The sequence below is a fragment of the Symsagittifera roscoffensis genome, chromosome 6, assembly GCF_963678635.1.
Source record: "Symsagittifera roscoffensis chromosome 6, txSymRosc1.1, whole genome shotgun sequence".
In the NCBI taxonomy this organism is placed as follows: Eukaryota; Metazoa; Xenacoelomorpha; order Acoela; family Convolutidae; genus Symsagittifera; species Symsagittifera roscoffensis.
In genome coordinates, this window is record NC_087067.1 from 6061975 (window position 1) to 6087156 (window position 25182).

Genomic DNA, 25182 nt, shown 5'->3' on the forward strand with positions numbered 1-25182 from the left:
GCGTCGATGCATTCCGACTTGTTTCACAAAAATAAATAATGTTAAGTTTTTGTCCGTTTTCATTTTTTTTGTGAGTTTAATAAATTTTGTAGGTTGCATAGTGCTTGCTGTCTTTCTACTAGAAATTATATGTTTTCTATCAGTATTCTGGCGACAGCCGGTACTTGAACCCAGAACCTCTCGCACCCTAAGCGAGAATCATACAACTAGACCACTGTCCCACGTGTTAAGCTTCGATGCATTCCTGCATATTTCGCAAATCAAGATCATTGCGTTTTTTAACAGTTTTTTTTTGTTTTGATGAGTTTTTGTGGGTGTAATAATTCTTTTAAGTTGTTTACTGTTAGCTATTTTTTCTACTAGAAAAAATAAACTTTTTTCTGTATGTTTATTGGGGACAACTGGGTTTGAAATCGGGTTGTCTCTCACCCTAAGCGAGAATCATACCACTGGATCACTGTCCATGGATTTGCCTTCGATGCATTTCTACATACTTGGCAAATCAAGATCATAGCGTTTTCTGCGGTCTAGTGGTATGAGTCTGTCTTTCCCGGCTGCCCCCAATGACACTATATATTTAGTTACGATGCATTTCTACTTGTTTCACAAAAAAAAAGATTTCTTCGTTTTTATCCGTTTTGGTGAATTTAAGAATCATTTTAAGTTGCTTAGTGTTTGCTGACTTTCTACAGGAAGTTTGTTTTAGTTACTGGGAATAGCCGGTAGATGCCTTTTTTTCTACTGTCAAGTATAATTATTTCGGTTAGTATATTGGGGACAGCCGGGAATTGAACCCGGGACCTCTCGCACCCAAAGCGAAAATCATACCTCTAGACCATTGTCCCATGCTGTTACTTACGATGCATTCCTACATATTTCACAAATCAAGATTAATCTTTTTTTGTTCGTTTTTCCTCGTAGTAGTGAGGTTAATAGTTTCTTTCTAAGTTGCTTTGTGTTTGCAGTCTTTTTATTAGAAATGTAATTTCTTCTGCTAGCTTAAATGAGACATCAATCAAAAATCGTAACTTTAGGCCACTTCTCAAGTTTTAGCGTCGATGCATTCCGACTTGTTTCACAAAAATAAATAATGTTAAGTTTTTGTCCGTTTTCATTTTTTTTGTGAGTTTAATAAATTTTGTAGGTTGCATAGTGCTTGCTGTCTTTCTACTAGAAATTATATGTTTTCTATCAGTATTCTGGCGACAGCCGGTACTTGAACCCAGAACCTCTCGCACCCTAAGCGAGAATCATACAACTAGACCACTGTCCCACGTGTTAAGCTTCGATGCATTCCTGCATATTTCGCAAATCAAGATCATTGCGTTTTTTAACAGTTTTTTTTTGTTTTGATGAGTTTTTGTGGGTGTAATAATTCTTTTAAGTTGTTTACTGTTAGCTATTTTTTCTACTAGAAAAAATAAACTTTTTTCTGTATGTTTATTGGGGACAACTGGGTTTGAAATCGGGTTGTCTCTCACCCTAAGCGAGAATCATACCACTGGATCACTGTCCATGGATTTGCCTTCGATGCATTTCTACATACTTGGCAAATCAAGATCATAGCGTTTTCTGCGGTCTAGTGGTATGAGTCTGTCTTTCCCGGCTGCCCCCAATGACACTATATATTTAGTTACGATGCATTTCTACTTGTTTCACAAAAAAAAAGATTTCTTCGTTTTTATCCGTTTTGGTGAATTTAAGAATCATTTTAAGTTGCTTAGTGTTTGCTGACTTTCTACAGGAAGTTTGTTTTAGTTACTGGGAATAGCCGGTAGATGCCTTTTTTTCTACTGTCAAGTATAATTATTTCGGTTAGTATATTGGGGACAGCCGGGAATTGAACCCGGGACCTCTCGCACCCAAAGCGAAAATCATACCTCTAGACCATTGTCCCATGCTGTTACTTACGATGCATTCCTACATATTTCACAAATCAAGATTAATCTTTTTTTGTTCGTTTTTCCTCGTAGTAGTGAGGTTAATAGTTTCTTTCTAAGTTGCTTTGTGTTTGCAGTCTTTTTATTAGAAATGTAATTTCTTCTGCTAGCTTAAATGAGACATCAATCAAAAATCGTAACTTTAGGCCACTTCTCAAGTTTTAGCGTCGATGCATTCCGACTTGTTTCACAAAAATAAATAATGTTAAGTTTTTGTCCGTTTTCATTTTTTTTGTGAGTTTAATAAATTTTGTAGGTTGCATAGTGCTTGCTGTCTTTCTACTAGAAATTATATGTTTTCTATCAGTATTCTGGCGACAGCCGGTACTTGAACCCAGAACCTCTCGCACCCTAAGCGAGAATCATACAACTAGACCACTGTCCCACGTGTTAAGCTTCGATGCATTCCTGCATATTTCGCAAATCAAGATCATTGCGTTTTTTAACAGTTTTTTTTTGTTTTGATGAGTTTTTGTGGGTGTAATAATTCTTTTAAGTTGTTTACTGTTAGCTATTTTTTCTACTAGAAAAAATAAACTTTTTTCTGTATGTTTATTGGGGACAACTGGGTTTGAAATCGGGTTGTCTCTCACCCTAAGCGAGAATCATACCACTGGATCACTGTCCATGGATTTGCCTTCGATGCATTTCTACATACTTGGCAAATCAAGATCATAGCGTTTTCTGCGGTCTAGTGGTATGAGTCTGTCTTTCCCGGCTGCCCCCAATGACACTATATATTTAGTTACGATGCATTTCTACTTGTTTCACAAAAAAAAAGATTTCTTCGTTTTTATCCGTTTTGGTGAATTTAAGAATCATTTTAAGTTGCTTAGTGTTTGCTGACTTTCTACAGGAAGTTTGTTTTAGTTACTGGGAACAGCCGGTAGATGCACTTTTTTTCTACTGTCAAGTATAATGATTTCGGTTAGTATATTGCGGACGGCCGGGAATTGATTCCCGGACCTCTCGCACCCAAAGCAAAAATCATACCTCTAGACCACTGTGCCATGCTGTTACTTACGATGCATTCCTACATATTTCACAAATCAAGAGTTTAATAGTTTCTTTCTAAGTTGTTTTGTGTTTGCAGTCTTTTTATTAGAAATGTAATTTCTTCCGCTAGCTTAAATGAGACATCAATCAAGAATCGTAACTTTAGACCACTTCTCAAGTTTTAGCATCGATGCATTCCGACTTGTTTCACAAAAAAAAATAATGTTAAGTTTTTGTCCGTTTTCATTTTTTTTGTGAGTTTAATAAATATTGTAGGTTGCATAGTGCTTGCTGTCTTTCTACTAGAAATTATATGTTTTCTATCAGTATTCTGGCGACAGCCGGTACTTGAACCCAGAACCTCTCGCACCCTAAGCGAGAATCATACAACTAGACCACTGTCCCACGTGTTAAGCTTCGATGCATTCCTGCATATTTCGCAAATCAAGATCATTGCGTTTTCTGCGATCTTGTGGTATGATTCTGTCTTTCCCGGCTGCCCCCAATGAGACTATGTGTTTAGTTAAAATGCATTTCTACTTTTTTCACAAAAAAAGATTTCTTCGTTTTTGTCCGTTTAATAATCATTTTAAGTTGCTTAGAGTTTGCTGTCTTTCTACAGGAAGTTTGTTTTACTTACTGGGAATAGCCGGTAGATGCACTTTTTTCTACTGTCAAGTATATTTATTTCGGTTAGTATATTGGGGACAGCCGGGAATTGAACCCGGGACCTCTCGCACCCAAAGCGAGAATCATACCTCTAGACCACTGTCCCATGCAGTTAGTTACGATGCATTCCTACATATTTCGCAAATCAATATCATTGCGTTTTTAACAGTTATTTTTTTTGATGAGTTTTGTGGAGAAAAATAAACTTCTTTCTGTTTGTTTATTGGGTACAACTGGGTTTCAAATCGGGCTCTTTCGCACCCTAAGCGAGAATCATACCACTGTCCAAAGATTTGACTTCGATGCATTCCTACATATTTGGCAAATCAAGATCATTGCGTTTTCTGCGGTCTAGTGGTATGAGTCTGTCTTTCCCGGCTGCCCCCAATGCCACTATGTATTTAGTTACGATGCATTTCTACTTGTTTCACAAAAAAAACGATTTCTTCGTTTTTATCCGTTTTGGTGAATTTAAGAATCATTTTAAGTTGCTTAGTGTTTGCTGACTTTCTACAGGAAGTTTGTTTTAGTTACTGGGAATAGCCGGTAGATGCCTTTTTTTCTACTGTCAAGTATAATTATTTCGGTTAGTATATTGGGGACAGCCGGGAATTGAACCCGGGACCTCTCGCACCCAAAGCGAAAATCATACCTCTAGCCCACTGTCCCATGCTGTTACTTACGGTGCATTCCTACATATTTCACAAATCAAGATTAATCTTTTTTTGTTCGTTTTTCCTCGTATTAGTGAGTTTAATAGTTTCTTTCTAAGTTGCTTTGTGTTTGCAGTCTTTTTATTAGAAATGTAATTTCTTCTGCTAGCTTAAATGAGACATCAATCAAGAATCGTAACTTTAGACTACTTCTCAAGTTTTAGCATCGACGCATTCCGACTTGTTTCACAAAAAAAATAATGTTAAGTTTTTGTCCGTTTTCATTTTTTTTGTGAGTTTAATAAATATTGTAGGTTGCATAGTGCTTGCTGTCTTTCTACTAGAAATTATATGTTTTCTATCAGTATTCTGGCGACAGCCGGTACTTGAACCCAGAACCTCTCGCACCCTAAGCGAGAATCATACAACTAGACCACTGTCCCACGTGTTAAGCTTCGATGCATTCCTGCATATTTCGCAACTCAAGATCATTGCGTTTTCTGCGATCTTGTGGTATGATTCTGTCTTTCCCGGCTGCCCCCCAATGAGACTATGTATTTAGTTACGATGCATTTCTACTTTTTTCACAAAAAAAGATTTCTTCGTTTTTGTCCGTTTTGGTGAGTTTAATTATCATTTTAAATTGCTTAGTGTTTGCTGTCTTTCTTCAAGAAGTTTGTTATAGTTACTGGGAATAGCCGTTAGTTGCACTTTTTTTTCTACTGTCAAATTTAATTATTTCTGTTAGTATAATGGGGACAGCCGGGAATTGTACCCGGGACCTCTCGCACCCAAAGCGGGAATCATACCTCTAGACCACTGTCCCATGCTGTGGGTTACGATGCGTTCCTACATATTTCACAAATGAAGATTATTTTTTTTTGTTCGTTTTTCCTCGTATTAGTGAGCGTTTTTCCTCGTATTAGTGAGTTTAATAGTTTCTTTCTAAGTTGCCTTGTGTTTGCAGTCTTTCTATTAGAAAATGTAATTTTTTTCCGCTAGCTCAAATGAGACATCCGCTGTTTAAACCCGAAATTGTTACCGCTCTAATCAAGAATCGTAACTTTAGACCACTTCCCAAGTTTTACCATCGATGCATTCCGACTTGTTTCACACAAAAAAAAAGAATTTTAAGTTTTTGTCTGTTTTCATTTTTTTTTGTGAGTTAAACAAATATTGTAGGTTGCATAGTAATTGCTGTCTTTCTAATAGAAATTATATGTTTTCTTTCAGTATTTTGGCGACAGCCGGGACCTAAACCCAGAACCTCTCGCACCCAAAGCGGGAATCATACCTCTAGACCACTGTCCCATGCTGTGGGTTACGATGCGTTCCTACATATTTCACAAATGAAGATTATTTTTTTTGTTCGTTTTTCCTCGTATTAGTGAGCGTTTTTCCTCGTATTAGTGAGTTTAATAGTTTCTTTCTAAGTTGCCTTGTGTTTGCAGTCTTTCTATTAGAAAATTTAATTTTTTTCCGCTAGCTCAAATGAGACATCCGCTGTTTAAACCCGAAATTGTTACCGCTCTAATCAAGAATCGTAACTTTAGACCACTTCCCAAGTTTTACCATCGATGCATTCCGACTTGTTTCACACAAAAAAAAGAATTTTAAGTTTTTGTCTGTTTTCATTTTTTTTTGTGAGTTAAACAAATATTGTAGGTTGCATAGTAATTGCTGTCTTTCTAATAGAAATTATATGTTTTCTTTCAGTATTTTGGCGACAGCCGGGACCTAAACCCAGAACCTCTCGCACCCTAAGCGAGAATCATACCACTAGACCACTGGCCCATGTGTTACCTTCGATACAATCCTACATATTTCGCAAATAAAGATTGTTGCGTTATTTTATTCTTTTCTTTTTGGTTTTGATGAGCTTTTTCTGGGCTTAAAAAATTTTTGAAGTTGTTTACTCTTAGCTGTTTTTTCTACAAAAAAAATTTAAAAAATTTTCCACCGTTCATTGGGTACAACTGGGTCTGAAGTCGGGATCTCTCGCACCTCAAGCGAGAATCATACCACTAAACCACTGTCCATGTATTTAGCTTCGATGCATTCCTACATATTTCGCAAATAAAGATCATTGCGTTTTATAACCTTTTTTTAAGTATTGATTCGTTTCTGTGGATTTAATAATTATTTAATGTCGTTTACTGTTAGCAATTTTTTTCTACCAGAAATTATTTATTTTTTTTCTGTTAGTATTTTGGGGACAGCTTGGATTGGAACTAGGGACCTATCGCACCCAAAGAGAGAATCATACCACTAGACCACTGTCCCACATGTTAAGCTTCGATGCATTCCTACATATTTCGCAAATCAAGATCATTGCGTTTTTTAACAGTTTTTTTGTTTTGATGAGTTTTTGTGGGTGTAATAATTCTTTTAAGTTGTTTACTGTTAGCTATTTTTTCTACTAGAAAAATTAAACTTTTTTCTGAATGTTTATTGGGGACAACTGGGTTTGAAATCGGGTTCTCTCGCTCCCTAAGCGAGAATCATACCACTGCACCACTGTCCAAGAATTTGCCTTCGATGCATTTCTACATACTTGGCTAATCAAGATCATTGCGTTTTCTGCGGTCTAGTGGTATGATTCTGTCTTTCCCGGCTGCCCCAAATGACACTATGTATTTAGTTACGATGCATTTCTACTTGTTTCACAAACAAAAAGATTTCTTCGTTTTTGTCCGTTTTTGAACCCGGGACCTTTCGCACCCTGAGCGAGAATCATACCACTAGACCACTGTCCTATGTGTTAAGATACGATGCATTTCTAGATTTTTCTCAAATCAAGTTCATTGCGTTTTTTTTTTAATTTTTTTCTTTTAGGTTTTGATGAGTTTTTTTGGGCTTAATAATTATTTTAAGTTGTTTACTGTAAGCAATTTTTGTTAACTAAAAAATATAAAATTTTTCTGTATGATTATTGGGAACAACTGGGTTTGAAACCGGGATCTCTCGCACCCTTCGCGAGTTTGATGCCACTAGACCACTGTCCTTGGATATACCTTCGATGCATTCCTAAATATTTCTCAAATCAAGATCATTGCGATTTCTGCGGTCTAGTGGCATGATTCTGTCTTTGCTGGCTGTCCCCAATGAGACTATGTATTTAGTTACGATGCATTTCTACTTGATTCACAAATAAAAGATTTCTTTGTTTTTGTCCATTTTGGTGAGTTTATAATGGGGTAGCCGGGAATCGCACTGTTTTTCTACTAGCAAGTATAATTTTGTTTGTTTGTATATTAGGGACAGCCGGAAATTGAACTCTGGACCTCTCACACCAAAAGCGAGAATCATACCTCTATTTCACTGTCCCATGCTGTTAGTTACGATGCATTCCTACCTTTTTTCACAAATCGAGATGTTTCCTTTTTTGTTCGTTTTTCCTCGTATTAGTGAGTTCAATAGTTTCTTTCTATGTTGCTTTGTGTTTGCTGTATTTTTATTAGAAAATGTTATTTTTTTCTGCTAGCTTTAATCCGCGAGACATCCGCGGTTTAAAACCGGAGTTTTTACCGCTCTAATCCAGAATCGTAATGTTAGACCACTGTCCCATGTTTTAGCATCAATGCATTCCCGACTTGTTTCACAAAAAAAAGAATAGTTAGTTATTGTCCGTTTTCATCTGTTTTTTGAGAGTTAAGTAATTATTGTAGGGTGCTTAGTGTTTACGGTCTTTCTACTAGAAAGTATGTTTTTTCTGTTGGTCTTCTGGGGACAGCCGGGAATTGAACCCGGGACCTCTCGCACCCAAAGCGAAAATCATACCTCTAGACCATTGTCCCATGATGTTACTTACGATGCATTCCTACATATTTCACAAATCAAGATTAATCTTTTTTTGTTCGTTTTTTCTCGTAGTAGTGAGTTTAATAGTTTCTTTCTAAGTTGCTTTGTGTTTGCTGTCTTTTTATTAGAAAATGTTTTTTTTTCTGCTTGCTTAAATGAGACATCCGCTTTTGAAACCCGGAAGTTTTACCGCTCTAATCAAGAATCGTAACTTTAGACCACTGTCCATATTTTAGCATCAATGCATTCCCACTTGTTTCACAAAAAAAGAATAGGTAGTTATTGTCCGTTTTCATCTGTTTTTTGAGAGTTAAGTAATTATTGTAGGGTGCTTAGTGTTTACGGTCTTTCTACTAGAAAGTATGTTTTTTCTGTTGGTCTTCTGGGGACAGCCGGGAATTGAACCCGGGACCTCTCGCACCCTAATCGAGAATCCTACCACCAGACCACTGTCCTATGAGTTGCGCTACTATGCATTTCTAGATTTTTTTTCAAATCAAGTTCATTGCGTTTTTTTTTTAAATTTTTTTCTTTTAGGTTTTGATGAGTTTTTTTTGGTTTTAATAATTATTTCAAGTTGTTTACTGTTAGCTATTTTTCTAACTAAAAAATATGAAATTTTTCTGTATTTTATTGGGGACAACTAGGTTTAAAAACGGGATCTCTCGCACCCTTCGCGAGATTGATACCACTAGACCACTGTCCATGGATTTACCTTCGATGCATTCCTACATATTTCTCAAATCAAGATCATTGCGTTTTCTGCAGTCTAGTGGTATGATTTTGTCTTTGCCGGCTGTCCCCAATGAGACTATGTATTGAGTTACAATGCATTCTACTTAATTCACAAACAAAAGATTTCTTCATTTTTTTTTCCAATTTTGTGAGTTTAATAATAAATTTATGTTGCTTAGTGTTTGCTGTCTTTCTACTAGAAATCTTTTATTTTGTTAGTGTACTGGAGTAGCCGGGAATTGCACTGTTTTTCTACTAGCAAGTTCAGTTTTTTATGTTAGTATAATGGGGACAGCCGGGAATTGAACCCGGGACCTCTCTCACCAAATGCGAGAATCATACCTCTATTCCACTGTCCCATTCTGTTAGTTACGACGCGTTCCTACTTTTTTCACAAATCGAGATTTTTCCTCTTTTGTTCATTTTTCCTCGTATTAGTGAGTTCAATCGTTTCTTTTTAATTTGCTTTGTGTTTGCAGCCTTTTCATAAGAAAATGTTTTTTTTTCTGCTAGCTTAAATGAGACATCCGGGGTTTGAACCCGGAATTTTTACCGCTCTAATCAAGACTCGGAACTTTAGACCACTCTCCCTTGTTTTAGCATCAATGCATTCCCACTTGTTTCATAAAAAAAGAATAGTTAGTTATTGTCCGTTTTCATTTGTTTTTTGAGAGTTAAGTAATTATTGTAGGGTGCTTAGTGTTTACGGTCTTTCTACTAGAAAGTATGTTTTTTCTGTTGGTCTTCTGGGGACAGCCGGGAATTGAACCCGGGACTTCTCGCACCCAAATCGAGAATCATACCACCAGACCACTGTCCTATGAGTTACGCTACTATGCATTTCTAGATTTTTTTCAAATCAAGTTCATTGCGTTTTTTTTAAATTTTTTTCTTTTAGGTTTTGATGAGTTTTTTTTGGGTTTAATAATTATTTTAAGTTGTTTACTGTTAGCTTTTTTTTACTAAAAAATATGAAATTTTTCTGTATTTTATTGGGGACAACTGGGTTTAAAAACGGGATCTCTCGCACCCTTCGCGAGATTGATACCACTAGACCACTGTCCATGGATATACCTTCGATGCATTCCTACATATTTCTCAAATCAAGATCATTGCGTTTTCTGCGGTCTAGTGGTATGATTTTGTCTTTGCCGGCTGTCCCCATTGAGACTATGTATTGATTTACAATGCATTCTACTTAATTCACAAACAAAAGATTTCTTCATTTTTTTTCCAATTTTGTGAGTTTAATAATAATTTTATGTTGCTTAGTGTTTGCTGTCTTTCTACTAGAAATTTTTTATTTTGTTAGTGTACTGGGGTAGCCGGGAATTGCACTGTTTTTCTTCTAGCAACTCAGTTTTTTATGTTAGTATAATGGGGACAGCCGGGAATTGAACCCGGGACCTCTCTCACCAAATGCGAGAATCATACCTCTATTCCACTGTCCTATTCTGTTAGTTACAATGCGTTCCTACTTTTTTCACAAATCGAGATTTTTCCTCTTTTGTTCATTTTTCCTCGTATTAGTGAGTTCAATAGTTTCTTTCTAAGTTGCTTTGTGTTTGCAGCCTTTTTATAAGATAATGTTATTTTTTTCTGCTAGCTTAAATGAGACATCCGCGGTTTAAACCCGGAGTTTTTACCGCTCTAGCATCGATGCATTCCTACTTGTTTCACAAAAAAGACTGTTTAGTTTTTGCCCGTTTTCATTTGTTTTTTGTGAGTTTAATCATTATTGTAGGTTGCTCAGTATTTGCTGTCTATCAACTAGAAACTAAAATCAAGATTATTCCTTTTTTGTTCTTGTTTCCTCGTATTAGTGAGTTTAATACTTCTTTCTAAGTTGCTTTGTGTTTGCTGTCTTTTTATTAGAAAAATTAATTCTTTGCTGCTAGCCTAAATGAGACATCCGCTTTTCAAACCCAGAATTTTTACCGCTCTAATCAAGAATCGTAACTTCAGACCACTGTCCCTTGTTCCAGCATCGATGCATTCCTACTTGTTTTACAAAAAAAAGAATGTTTAGTTTTTGTCCGTTTTCATTTGTTTTGTTTTGTGAGTTTAATAAGTATTGTAGGTTGCTCTGTGTTTGCTGTCTTTCTACTTGAAATTTTAATTTTGTTAGTATACTGAGCACTGTTTTTCTACTAGCAAGTATAAATTTTTTATGTTAGTATATTGGGGACAGCCGGGAATTGAACTCGGGACCTCTCGCACCAAAAGCGAAAATCATACATCTTTTCCACTGTCCCATGCTGTTAGTTACGATGCATTCCTACTTTTTTCACAAATCGAGATTATTCCTTTTTTGTTCGTGTTTCCTCGTATTAGTGAGTTTAATACTTTCTTTCTAAGTTGCTTTGTGTTTGCTGTCTTTTTATTAGAAAAAAAAAAAATTTTCTGCTAAATTGAGACATCCGCTTTTCAAACCCGGAATTTTTACCGCTCTAATCAAGAATCGTAACTTTAGACCACTGTCCCTTGTTCTAGCATCGATGCATTCCTACTTGTTTTACAAAAAAAAGAATGTTTAGTTTTTGTCCGTTTTCGTTTGTTTTTTTGTGAGTTCAATAAATATTGTAGGTTGCTCAGTATTTGCTGTTTTGTATTAGAAACATTTTTTTTTTGTTAGTAATCTGGGGACAGCCGGGAAATGAACCCGGGACCTCTAGCACCCTAAGCGAGAATAATACCACTAGACCACTGTCCCATGATGTTAGTTTAGATGAATTCCTACCTTTTTCTCAAATCAAGATTAATGCTTTTTTGTTTGTGTTTCCTCGTATTAGTGAGTTTAATACTTTCTTTCTAAGTTGCTTTGTGTTCGCTGTCTTTTTATTAGAAAAATTAATTTTTTTCTGCTAGCCTAAATGAGACATCCGCTTTTCAAACCCGGAATTTTTACCGCTCTAATCGAGAATCGTAACTTTAGACCACTGTCCCTTGTTCTAGCATCGATGCATTCCTACTTGTTTTACAAAAAAAGGAAGTTTATTTTTTGTCCGTTTTCATTTGTTTTTGAGAGTAAAGTAATTATTGTAGGGTGCTTAGTGTTTACGGTCTTTCTACTAGAAAGTATGTTTTTTCTGTTGGTCTTCTGGGGACAGCCGGGAATTGAACTCGGGACTTCTCGGACCCTAATCGAGAATCCTACGACCAGACCACTGTCCTATGAGTTACGCTACTATGCATTTCTAGATTTTTTTCAAATCAAGCTCATTGCGTTTTTTTTTAAATTTTTTTCTTTTAGGTTTTGATGAGTTTTTTTGGGTTTAATAATTATTTTAAGTTGTTTACTGTTAGCTATTTTTTTTACTAAAAAATATGAAATTTTTCTGTATTTTTTTGGGGACAACTGGGTTTAAAAACGGGATCTCTCGCACCCTTCGCGAGATTGATACCTCTAGACCACTGTCCATGGATTTACCTTCGATGCATTCCTACATATTTCTCAAATCAAGATCATTGCGTTTTCTGCGGTCTAGTGGTATGATTTTGTCTTTGCCGGCTGTCCCCAATGAGACTATGTTTTGAGTTACAATGCATTCTACTTAATTCACAAACAAAAGATTTCTTCATTTTTTTTCCAATTTTGTGAGTTTAATAATAATTTTATGTTGCTTAGTGTTTGCTGTCTTTCTACTAGAAATTTTTTATTTTGTTAGTGTACTGGGGTAGCCGGGAATTTCACTGTTTTTCTACTAGCAATTTCAGTTTTTTATGTTAGTATAATGGGGACAGCCGGGAATTGAGCCCGGGACCTCTCTCACCAAATGCGAGAATCATACCTCTATTCCACTGTCCCATTCTGTTAGTTACGATGCGTTCCTACTTTTTTCACAAATCGAGATTTTTCCTCTTTTGTTATTTTTTTCTCGTATTAGTGAGTTCAATCGTTTCTTTTTAAGTTGCTTTGTGTTTGCAGCCTTTTTATAAGAAAATGTTTTTTTTTCTGCTAGCTTAAATGAGACATCCGGGGTTTGAACCCGGATTTTTTACCGCTCTAATCAAGACTCGGAACTTTAGACCACTCTCTCTTGTTTTAGCATCAATGCATTCTCACTTGTTTCACAAAAAAAGAATAGTTAGTTTTTGTCCGTTTTCATTTGTTTTTTGAGAGTTAAGTAATTATTGTAGGGTGCTTAGTGTTTACGGTCTTTCTACTAGAAAGTATGTTTTTTCTGTTGGTCTTCTGGGGACAGCCGGGAATTGAACCCGGGACTTCTCGCACCCAAATCGAGAATCATACCACCAGACCACTGTCCTATGAGTTACGCTACTATGCATTTCTAGATTTTTTTCAAATCAAGTTCATTGCGTTTTTTTTTAAATTTTTTTCTTTTAGGTTTTGATGAGTTTTTTTGGGTTTAATATTTATTTTAAGTTGTTTACTGTTAGCTTTTTTTAAACTAAAAAATATGAAATTTTTCTGTATTTTATTGGGGACAACTGGGTTTAAAAACGGGATCTCTCGCACCCTTCGCGAGATTGATACCACTAGACCACTGTCCATGGATTTACCTTCGATGCATTCCTACATATTTCTCAAATCAAGATCATTGCGTTTTCTGCGGTCTAGTGGTATGATTTTGTCTTTGCCAGCTGTCCCCAATGAGACTATGTATTGAGTTACAATACATTCTACTTAATTCACAAACAAAAGATTTCTTCATTTTTTTCCAATTTTGTGAGTTTAATAATAATTTTATGTTGCTTAGTGTTTGCTGTCTTTCTACTAGAAATTTTTTATTTTGTTAGTGTAGTGGGGTAGCCGGGAATTGCACTGTTTTTCTACTAGCAAGTTCAGTTTTTTATGTTAGTATAATGAGGACAGCCGGGAATTGAACCCGGGACCTCTCTCACCAAATGCGAGAATCATACCTCTATTCCACTGTCCCATTCTGTTAGTTACGATGCGTTCCTACTTTTTTCACAAATCGAAATTTTTCCTCTTTTGTTCATTTTTCCTCGTATTAGTGAGTTCAATAGTTTCTTTTTAAGTTGCTTTGTGTTTGCAGCCTTTTTATAAGAAAATGGTTTTTTTTCTGCTAGCTTAAATGAGACATCCGGGGTTTGAACCCGGAATTTTTACCGCTCTAATCGAGACTCGGAACTTTAGACCACTCTCCCTTGTTTTAGCATCGATGCTTTCCTACTTTTTTTTACAAAGAAAGAATAGTTAGTTTTTGTCTGTTTTCATTTGATTTTTGAGAATTTAGTAATTATTGTAGGGTCCTTAGTTTTTACTGTCTTGCTACTAGAAAGTATGTTTTTTCTGTTGGTATTCTGGGGACAGCCGGGAATTGAACCCGGGAGCTCTCGCACCTAAAACGAGAATCATACCACCAGACCACTGTCCTATGTGTTACGCTACGATGCATTTCTAGATTTTTCTCAAATCAAGTTCATAGCGTTTTTTTTTAAAATTTTTTTCTTTTGGGTTTTGATGAGTTTTTTTGGGTTTAATAATTATTTTAAGTTGTTTACTTTAAGCAATTTTTTTTAACTAGAAAATATGAAATTTTTCTGTATGTTTATAGGGGACAACTGGGTTTAAAACCGGAATCTCTCGCACCCTTCGCGAGATGGATGCCTCTAGACCACTGTCCATGGATTTACCTTCGATGCATTCCTACATATTTCTCGAATCGAGATCATTGCGATTTCTGCGGTCTTGTGGCATGATTCTGTCTTTGCCGGCTGTCCCCAATGAGACTATGTATTTAGTTACGATGCATTTCTGCTTGATTCACAAAAAAAAGATTTCTTCATTTTTGTCCATTTTGGTTATTTTATACTGGGGTAGCCGGGAATTGCACTGTTTTTCTACTAGCAAGTATAATTTTTTTTGTTTGTATATTGGGGACAGCCGGGAATTGAACTCCGGGACCTCTCACATCAAAAGCGTGAATATTACCTCTATTTCACTGTCCCATGCTGTTAGTTACGATGCATTCCTATCCTTTTTTCACAAATCGAGATTTTTTTCTGTTAGTAATCTGGGGACAGCCTGGAATTGAACCGGGGATCTCTCGAGAACTTAGCGAGAATCATACCACTAGACCACTGTCCCATGATGTTAGTTTAGATGCATTCCTACCTTTTTCTCAAATCAAGATTAATGCTTTTTTGTTTGTGTTTTCTCGTATTAGTGAGTTTAATACTTTCTTTCTAAGTTGCTTTGTGTTCGCTGTCTTTTTATTAGAAAAATTATTTTTTTTCTGCTAGCCTAAATGAGACATCCGCTTTTCAAACCCGGAATTTTTACCGCTCTAATCGAGAATCGTAACTTTAGACCACTGTCCCTTGTTCTTGCATCGATGCATTCCTACTTGTTTTACGAAAAAAGGAAGTTTAGTTTTTGTCCGTTTTCATTTGTTTTTTTTTGTGAGTACAATAAATATTGTAGGTTGCTTTGTGATTGCTGTCTTTCTACTAGAAATTTTTATTTCGTTATTATACTGAGTCAGCCGGGAGTTGCACTGTTTTTCTACTAGCAAGTATAATTTTTTTATGTTAGTATATTGGGGACATCCGGGAATTGAACCCGGGACCTCTCGCACCAAAAGCGAGAATCATACCTCTGTTCCACTGTCCCATGCTGTTAGTTACGATGCATTCCTACTTTTTTTTCACAAATCAAGATTATTCCTTTTTTTTCGTGTTTCCTCGTTTTAGTGAGTTTAATACTTTCTTTCTAAGTTGCTTCGTTTTTTCTGTCTTTTTATAAGATAATGTTATTTTTTTCTGCTAGCTTAAATGAGACATCCGCCGTTTAAACCCGGAATTTTTACCGCACTAATCAAGAATCGGAACTTTAGACCACTCTCCCATGTTTTAGCATCGATGCATTCCTACTTATTTCACAAAAATGATTGTTTTAGTTTTTGTCCGTTTTCATTTGTTTTTTGTGAGTTTAATAATTATTGTAGATTGCTCAATGTTTGCTGTCTTTCTACTAAAAACCATATTTTTTCTGTTAGTAATCTGCGGAAAGCCAGGAATTGAACCCGGGACCTCTCGTACCCTAAGAAAGAATCATACCACTAGACCACTGTCCCATGATATTATTTTAGATGCATTCGTACCGTTTTCACAAATCAAGATTATTCCTTTTTTGAAAGAATGTTTAATTTTTGTCCGTTTTCATTTGTTTTTTTATTGTGAGTTTATTAAACATTTTAGGTTTGCTTTGTGTTTGCTGTCTTTCTACTAGATATTTTTATTTTGATAGGATACTGAGCTAGCCGGGAGTTGCACGGTTTTTCTACTAGCAAATATATATATTTTTTTAGTATATTGGTGACAACCGGGAATTGAACCCGGGACCTCTCGCCCCACAATCGAGAATCATACCTCTATTCCACTGTCCCATGCTTTTAGTTACGATGCGTTCCTACTTTTTTCACAAATCGAGATTTTTCCTCTTTTGTTCATTTTTACTCGTATTAGTGAGTTCAATAGTTTCTTTTTAAGTTGCTTTGTGTTTGCAGCCTTTTTATAAGAAAATGTTTTTTTTTACTGCTAGCTTAAATGAGACATCCGGGGTTTGAACCCGGAATTTTTACCGCTCTAATCCAGAATCGTAATGTTAGACCACTGTCCCATGTTTTAGCATCAATGCATTCCCGACTTGTTTCACAAAAAAAGAATAGTTAGTTTTTGTCCGTTTTCATTTGTTTTTTGAAAGTTAAGTAATTATTGTAGGGTGCTTAGTGTTTACGGTATTTCTACTAGAAAGTATGTTTTTTCTGTTGGTCTTCTGGGGACAGCCGGGATTTGAACCCGGGACCTCTCGCACCCAAATCGAGAATCATACCACCAGACCACTGTCCTATGAGTTACGCTACTATGCATTTCTAGATTTTTTTGAAATCAAGTTCATTGCGTTTTTTTTTAAATTTTTTTCTTTTAGGTTTTGATGAGTTTTTTTGGGTTTAATAATTATTTTAAGTTGTTTACTGTTAGCTATTTTTTTTACTAAAAAATATGAAATTTTTCTGTATTTTATTGGGGACAACTGGGTTTAAAAACGGGATCTCTCGCACCCTTCGCGAGATTGATACCTCTAGACCACTGTCCATGGATTTACCTTCGATGCATTCCTACATATTTCTCAAATCAAGATCATTGCGTTTTCTGCGGTCTAGTGGTATGATTTTGTCTTTGCCGGCTGTCCCCAATGAGACTATGTTTTGAGTTACAATGCATTCTACTCAATTCACAAACAAAAGATTTCTTCATTTTTTTTCCAATTTTGTGAGTTTAATAATAATTTTATGTTGCTTAGTGTTTGCTGTCTTTCTACTAGAAATTTTTTATTTTGTTAGTGTACTGGGGTAGCCGGGAATTGCACTGTTTTTCTACTAGCAAGTTCAGTTTTTTATGTTAGTATAATGGGGACAGCCGGGAATTGAACCCGGGACCTCTCTCACCAAATGCGAGAATCATACCTCTATTCCACTGTCCCATTCTGTTAGTTACGATGCGTTCCTACTTTTTTCACAAATCGAGATTTTTCCTCTTTTGTTCATTTTTCCTCGTATTAGTGAGTTCAATAGTTTCTTTTTAAGTTGCTTTGTGTTTGCAGCCTTTTTATAAGAAAATGTTTTTTTTTTCTGCTAGCTTAAATGAGACATCCGGGGTTTGAACCCGGAATTTTTACCGCTCTAATCGAGACTCGGAACTTTAGACCACTCTCCCTTGTTTTAGCATCGATGCATTCCTACTTTTCTTACAAAGAAAGAATAGTTAGTTTTTGTCCGTTTTCATTTGATTTTTGAGAATTTAGTAATTATTGTAGGGTCCTTAGTTTTTACTGTCTTGCTACTAGAAAGTATGTTTTTTCTGTTGGTATTCTGGGGACAGCCGGGAATTGAACCCGGGAGCTCTCGCACCTAAAACGAGAATCATACCACCAGGCCACTGTCCTATGTGTTACGCTACGATGCATTTCTAGATTTTTCTCAAATCAAATTCATTGCGTTTTTTTTTTAAAATTTTTTTTCTTTTGGGTTTTGATGAGTTTTTTTGGGTTTAATAATTATTTTAAGTTGTTTACTGTAAGCAATTTTTTTAAATAAAAAATATAAAATTTTTCTGTATGTTTATAGGGGACAACTGGGTTTAAAACCGGAATCTCTCGCACCCTTCGCGAGATGGATGCCACTAGACCACTGTCCATGGATTTACCTTCGATGCATTCCTACATATTTCTCGAATCGAGATCATTGCGATTTCTGCGGTCTTGTGGCATGATTCTGTCTTTGCCGGCTGTCCCCAATGAGACTATGTATTTAGTTACGATGCATTTCTGCTTGATTCACAAAAAAAAGATTTCTTCATTTTTGTCCATTTTGGTTATTTTATACTGGGGTAGCCGGGAATTGCACTGTTTTTCTACTAGCAAGTATATATTTTTTTGTTTGTATATTGGGGACAGCCGGGAATTGAACTCCGGGACCTCTCACATCAAAAACGTGAATATTACCTCTATTTCACTGTCCCATGCTGTTAGTTACGATGCATTCCTATCCTTTTTTCACAAATCGAGATTTTTCCTTTTTTGTTAGTTTTTCCTCGTATTAGTGAGTTCAATAGTTTCTTTCTAAGTTGCTTTGTGTTTGCAGCCTTTTTATAAGATAAAGTTATTTTTTTTCTGCTAGCTTAAATGAGACATCCGCGGTTTAAACCCGGAGTTTTTACCGCTCTAGCATCGATTCATTCCTACTTGTTTCACAAAAAAGACTGTTTAGTTTTTGCCCGTTTTCATTTGTTTTTTGTGAGTTTAATAATTATTGTAGGTTGCTCAGTATTTGCTGTCTATCAACTAGAAACTAATTTTTTTCTGTTAGTAATCTGGGGAGAGCCTGGAATTGAACCTGGGATCTCTCGAGAACAAAGCGAGAATCATACCACTAGACCACTGTCCCATGATGTTAGTTTAGATGCATTCCTACCTTTTTCTCAAATCAAGATTATTGCTTTTTTGTTTGTGTTTCCTCGTGTTAGTGAGTTTAATACTTTCTTTCTAAGTTGCTTTGTGGTCGCTGTCTTTTTATTAGAAAAAATTATTTTTTTCTGCTAGCCTAAATGAGACATCCGCTTTTCAAACCCGAAATTTTTACCGCTCTAATCGAGAATCGTAACTTTAGACCACTGTCCCTTGTTCTAGCATCGATGCATTCCTACTTGTTTTACAAAAAAAAGGAAGTTTAGTTTTTGTCCGTTTTCATTTGTTTTTTTTTGTGAGTACAATAAATATTGTAGGTTGCTTTGTGTTTGCTGTCTTTCTACTAGAAATTTTTATTTCGTTAGTATACTGAGGTAGCCGGGAGTTGCACTGTTTTTCTACTAGCAAGTATAATTTTTTATGTTAGTATATTGGGGACATCCGGGAATTGAACCCGGGACCTCTGGCACCAAAAGCGAGAATCATACCTCTGTTCCACTGTCCCATGCTGTTAGTTACGATGCATTCCTACTTTTATTTCACAAATCAAGATTATTCCTTTTTTGTTCGTGTTTTCTCGTTTTAGTGAGTTTAATACTTTCTTTCTAAGTTGCTTCGTTTTTTCTGTCTTTTTATAAGATAATGTTATTTTTTTCTGCTAGCTTAAATGAGACATCCGCCGTTTAAACCCGGAATTTTTACCGCACTAATCAAGAATCGGAACTTTAGACCACTCTCCCATGTTTTAGCATCGATGCATTCCTACTTATTTCACAAAAATGATTGATTAGTTTTTGTCCGTTTTATTTGTTTTTGTGAGTTTAATAATTAGTGTAGATTGCTCAATGTTTGCTGTCTTTCTACTAGAAACCATATTTTTTCTGTTAGTAATCTGCGGAAAGCCGGGAATTGAACCAGGGACCTCTCGTACCCTAAGAAAGAATCATACCACTAGACCACTGTCCCATGATATTATTTTAGATGCATTCGCACCGTTTTCACAAATCAAGGTTATTCCTTTTTTGAAAGAATGTTTAGTTTTTGTCCGTTTTCATTTGTTTTTTTTTGTGAGTTTATTAAACATTTTAGGTTTGCTTTGTATTTGCTGTCTTTCTACTAGATATTTTTATTTTGTTAGGATACTGAGCTAGCCGGGAGTTGCACGGTTTTTCTACTAGCAAATATAATTTTTTTTTAGTATATTGGTGACAACCGGGAATTCAACCCGGGACCTCTCGCCCCACAATCGAGAATCAAACCTCTATTCCACTGTCCCATGCTTTTAGTTACGATGCATTCCTACCTTTTTTCACAAATCGAGATTTTTCCTTTTTTGTTATTTTTTCCTCGTATTAGTGAGTTCAATATCTTCTTTCTAAGTTGCTTTGTGTTTGCAGCCTTTTTATAAGATAATGTTATTTTTTTTTCTGCTAGCTTAAATGAGACATCCGTGGTTTAAACCCGGAATTTTTACCGCTCTTATCAAGACTCGGAACTTTAGACCACTCTCCCATGTTTTAGCATCGATGCCTTCCTACTTGTTTCACAAAAAAAGAATAGATAGTTTTTGTCTGTTTTCATTTGTTTTTTGAGAATTTCGTAATTATTGTAGGGTGCTTAGTGTTTTCTGTCTTTCTACTAGAAAGTATGTTTTTTATGTTGGTATTCTGGGGACAGCCGGGAACTGAACCCGGGACCTCTCGCACCGAAAGATTATTCCTTTTTTATTCATGTTTCCTCGTATTAGTGAGTTTAATAGTTTCTTTCTAAGTTGCTTTGTGTTTGCTGTCTTTTTATTAGAAAATGTTTTTTTTTTCTGCTAGCTTAAATGAGAGATCCGCTTTTCAAAACCGGAATTTTTACCGCTCTAATCAAGAATCTCAACTTTAGACCACTCTTCCATGTTTTAGCATGGATGCCTTCCTACTTGTTTTACAAAAAAAGAATAGATAGTTTTTGTCCGTTTTCATTTGTTTTTTGAGAGTTTAGTAATTACTGTAGGTTGCTTAGTGTTTGCTTCTGCTGTCTTTCTACTATAAGTTTTTATTTTGTTAGTATACCGGGGTGGCCGGGAGTTGCACTGTTTTTCTACTAGCAAGTATAATTTTTTAATGTTAGTATATTGGGGTCAGCCGGGAATTGAACCCGGGACCTCTCGCACCAAAAGCGAGAATCATACCTCTGTTCCACTGTCCCATGATTTTAGTTTAGATGCATTCCTACCTTTTTCACAAATCAAGATTATTCCTTTTTTGTTCGTGTTTCCTCGTATTAGTGAGTTTAATACTTTCTTTCTAAGTTGCTTTGTGTTTGCTGTTTTTTTATTAGAAAAAATTTTTTTTTTCTGCTAGCCTAAATGAGACATCCGCTTTTCAAACCCGGAATTTTTACCGCTCTAATCAAGAATCATAACTTTAGACCACTGTTCCTTGTTCTAGCATCGATGCATTCCTACTTGTTTTACAAAAAAAGAATGCTTAGTTTTTGTCCGTTTCATTTAATTTTTTTGTGAGTTCATTAAATATTTTAGGTTGCTCAGTGTTTGCTGTATTTCTACTAGAAACCATATTTTTTCTGTGAGAAATCTGGGGACAGCCGGGAATTGAACCCGGGACCTCTCGCACCCTCCTAAGCGAGAATCATACCACTAGACCACTCTCCCATGATGATAGTTTAGATGCATTCCTACCTTGTTCACAAATCAAGATTATTCCTTTTTTGTTCGTGTTTCCTCGTATTAGTGAGTTTAATAATTTCTTTCTCAGTTGCTTTGTGTTTGCTGTCTTTCTATTAGAAAAATTAATATTTTTCCGCTAGCCTAAATGAGACATCCGGTTTTCAAACCCGGCATTTTTACCGCTCTAATCTAGAATCGCAACTTTAGACCACTGTCCCGTTCTAGCATCGATGCATTCCTACTTGTTTTACAAAAAAAAGAATGTTTAGTTTTTGTACGTTTTCATTTCTTTTTTTTTGTGAGTTCAATAAATATTGTAGGGTGATCAGTGTTTGTTGTCTTTCTACTAGAAACCAATTTTTTTCTTTTATTAATCTGGGGACAGCCGGGAATTGAACCCGGGACCTCTCGCACCCTAAGCGAGAATCATACCACTAGACCACTGTCCCATGATGTTAGATTAGATGCATTCCTACCTTTTTTCACCAATCAAGATTATTCCTTTTTTGTTCGTGTTTCCTTGTATTAGTGAGTTTAATACTTTCTTTCTAAGTTGCTTTGTGTTTGCTGTTTTTTTATTAGAAAAATTATTATTTTTCCGCTAGCCTAAATGAGACATCCGGTTTTCAAACCCGGCATTTTTACCGCTCTAATCAAGAATCGCAACTTTAGACCACTGTCCCGTTCTAGCATCGATGCATTCCTACTTGTTTTACAAAAAAAAGAATGTTTAGTTTTTGTACGTTTTCATTTGTTTTTTTTTGTGAGTTCAATAAATATTGTAGGTTGATCAGTGTTTGCTGTTTTTCTACTAGAAACAATATTTTTTTTGTTAGTAATCTGGGGACAGCCGTGAAATGAACCCGGGACCTCTGGCACCCTATGCGAGAATCATACCACTATACCACTGTCCCATGATGTTAGTGTAGATACATTCCTACCTTTTTCACAAATCAAGATTATTCCTTTTTTGTTCGTGTTTCCTCGTATTAGTGAGTTTAATACTTTCTTTCTAAGTTGCTTTGTGTTTGCTCTATTTTTATTAGAAAAATTAATTTTTTTTTGCTAGCCTAAATGAGACATCCGCTTTTCAAACCCGGAATTTTTACCGCTCTAATCAAGAATCGTAACTTTAGACCACTGTCCCTTGTTCTAGCATCGATGCATTCCTTCTTTTTTACAAAAAAAAGAATGCTTAGTTTTTGTCCGTTTTCATTTGTTTTTTTTGTGAGTTCAATAAATATTGTAGGTTGCTCAGTGTTTGCTGTTTGTCTACTAGAAACCATATTTTTTTTGTTAGTATTCTGGGGACAGCCGGGAATTAAACCCGGGACCTCTCGCACCCTAAGCGCGAATCATACCACTAGACCACTGTCACATGATGATAGAATAGATGCATTCCTACCTTGTTCACAAATCAAGATTATTCCTTTTTTGTTCATAATTCCCCGTTTTAGTGAGTTTGTGAACAATACTTTCTTTCTAAGTTGCTTTGTGTTTGCTGTCTTTTTATTAGAAAAAAAAAATATTTTTTTTTCTGCTAGCCTAAATGAGACATCCGCTTTTCAAACCCAGCATTTTTACCGCTCTAATGAAGAATCGTAACTTTAGACCACTATCCCTTGTTCTAGCATCGATGCATTCCTACTTGTTTTACAAAAAAAAAGAATGTTTAGTTTTTGTACGTTTTCATTTGTTTTTTTGTGAGTTCAATAAATATTGTAGGGTGATCAGTGTTTGTTGTCTTTCTTCTAGAAACCAATTTTTTTCTGTTATTAATCTGGGGACAGCCGGGAATTGAACCCGGGACCTCTCGCACCCTAAGCGAGAGTCATACCACTAGACCACTGTCCCATGATGTTAGTTTAGATGCATTCCTACCTTTTTTCTCCAATCAAGATTATTCCTTTTTTGTTCGTGTTTCCTTGTATTAGTGAGTTTAATACTTTCTTTCTAAGTTGCTTTGTGTTTGCTGTCTTTCTATTAGAAAAATTAATATTTTTCCGCTAGCCTAAATGAGACATCCGGTTTTCAAACCCGGCATTTTTACCGCTCTAATCAAGAATCGTAACTTTAGACCGTTGTCCCTTGTTCTAGCATCGATGCATTCCTTCTTTTTTACAAAAAAAAGAATGCTTAGTTTTTGTCCGTTTTCATTTGTTTTTTTTGTGAGTTCAATAAATATTGTAGGTTGCTCAGTGTTTGCTGTTTGTCTACTAGAAACCATTTTTTTTTTGTTAGTATTCTGGGGACAGCCGGGAATTGAACCCGGGACCTCTCGCACCCTAAGCGCGAATCATACCACTAGACCACTGTCACATGATGATAGAATAGATGCATTCCTACCTTGTTCACAAATCAAGATTATTCCTTTTTTGTTCATAATTCCCCGTTTTAGTGAGTTTGTGAACAATACTTTCTTTCTAAGTTGCTTTGTGTTTGCTGTCTTTTTATTAGAAAAAAAAAATATTTTTTTTCTGCTAGCCTAAATGAGACATCCGCTTTTCAAACCCTGAATTTTTACCGCTCTAATCAAGAATCGTAACTTTAGACCACTGTCCCGTTCTAGCATCGATGCATTCCTACTTGTTTTACAAAAAAAAGAATGTTTAGTTTTTGTACGTTTTCATTTGTTTTTTTTGTGAGTTCAATAAATATTGTAGGATGATCAGTGTTTGTTGTCTTCCTACTAGAAACCAATTTTTTTCTGTTATTAATCTGGGGACAGCCGGGAATTGAACCCGGGACCTCTCGCACCCTAAGCGAGAATCATACCACTAGACCACTGTCCCATGATGTTAGTTTAGATGCATTCCTACCTTTTTTCACCAATCAAGATTATTCCTTTTTTGTTCGTGTTTCCTTGTATTAGTGAGTTTAATACTTTCTTTCTAAGTTGCTTTGTGTTTGCTGTTTTTTTATTAGAAAAATTATTTTTTTTCTGCTAGCCTAAATGAAACATCCGGTTTTCAAACCCGGCATTTTTACCGCTCTAATCAAGAATCGCAACTTTAGACCACTGTCCCGTTCTAGCATCGATGCATTCCTACTTGTTTTACAAAAAAAAAGAATGTTTAGTTTTTGTACGTTTTCCTTTGTTTTTTTTGTGAGTTCAATAAATATTGTAGGTTGATCAGTGTTTGCTGTTTTTCTACTAGAAACAATATTTTTTTTGTTAGTAATCTGGGGACAGCTGGGAAATGAACCCGGGACCTCTAGCACCCTATGCGAGAATCATACCACTATACCACTGTCCCATGATGTTAGTGTAGATACATTCCTACCTTTTTCACAAATCAAGATTATTCCTTTTTTGTTCGTGTTTCATCGTATTAGTGAGTTTAATACTTTCTTTCTAAGTTGCTTTGTGTTTGCTGTTTTTTTATTAGAAAAATTAATTTTTTTCTGCTAGCCTAAATGAGACATCCGCTTTTCAAACCCGGAATTTTTACCGCTCTAATCAAGAATTGTAACTTTAGACCACTGTCCCTTGTTCTAGCATCGATGCATTCCTTCTTTTTTACAAAAAAAAGAATGCTTAGTTTTTGTCCGTTTTCATTTGTTTTTTTTGTGAGTTCAATAAATATTGTAGGTTGCTCAGTGTTTGCTGTTTGTCTACTAGAAACCATATTTTTTTTCGTTAGTATTCTGGGGACAGCCGGGAATTGAACCCGGGACCTCTCGCACCCTAAGCGCGAATCATACCACTAGACCACTGTCACATGATGATAGATTAGATGCATTCCTACCTTGTTC

The 25182-nt window shown here is 35.7% G+C and overlaps 1 protein-coding gene and 8 non-coding genes across 9 annotated transcripts in view; 1 reads left to right on the forward strand and 8 right to left on the reverse strand.

Annotated features, from left to right (window-relative positions):
• LOC134847776 (2-(trimethylamino)ethylphosphonate dioxygenase-like) overlaps positions 1-25182 on the forward strand; it is a 188396-nt gene that overhangs the window by 72859 nt on the left and 90355 nt on the right. The gene's annotated exons all lie outside the window — the stretch shown is intronic.
• Positions 774-845, reverse strand: Trnap-ugg (transfer RNA proline (anticodon UGG)). Its single transcript has one exon. It is a non-coding gene; the product is annotated as a tRNA-Pro (tRNA).
• Trnap-ugg (transfer RNA proline (anticodon UGG)) lies at positions 1826-1897 on the reverse strand. Its single transcript has one exon. It is a non-coding gene; the product is annotated as a tRNA-Pro (tRNA).
• Positions 3640-3711, reverse strand: Trnap-ugg (transfer RNA proline (anticodon UGG)). Its single transcript has one exon. It is a non-coding gene; the product is annotated as a tRNA-Pro (tRNA).
• Trnap-ugg (transfer RNA proline (anticodon UGG)) lies at positions 7984-8055 on the reverse strand. The gene has a single exon. It is a non-coding gene; the product is annotated as a tRNA-Pro (tRNA).
• Positions 21337-21411, reverse strand: Trnap-agg (transfer RNA proline (anticodon AGG)). The gene is given in 2 exon segments: positions 21337-21372; positions 21376-21411. It is a non-coding gene; the product is annotated as a tRNA-Pro (tRNA).
• Trnap-agg (transfer RNA proline (anticodon AGG)) lies at positions 21804-21875 on the reverse strand. The gene has a single exon. It is a non-coding gene; the product is annotated as a tRNA-Pro (tRNA).
• On the reverse strand, positions 23209-23280 carry Trnap-agg (transfer RNA proline (anticodon AGG)). The gene has a single exon. It is a non-coding gene; the product is annotated as a tRNA-Pro (tRNA).
• Trnap-agg (transfer RNA proline (anticodon AGG)) lies at positions 24147-24218 on the reverse strand. The gene has a single exon. It is a non-coding gene; the product is annotated as a tRNA-Pro (tRNA).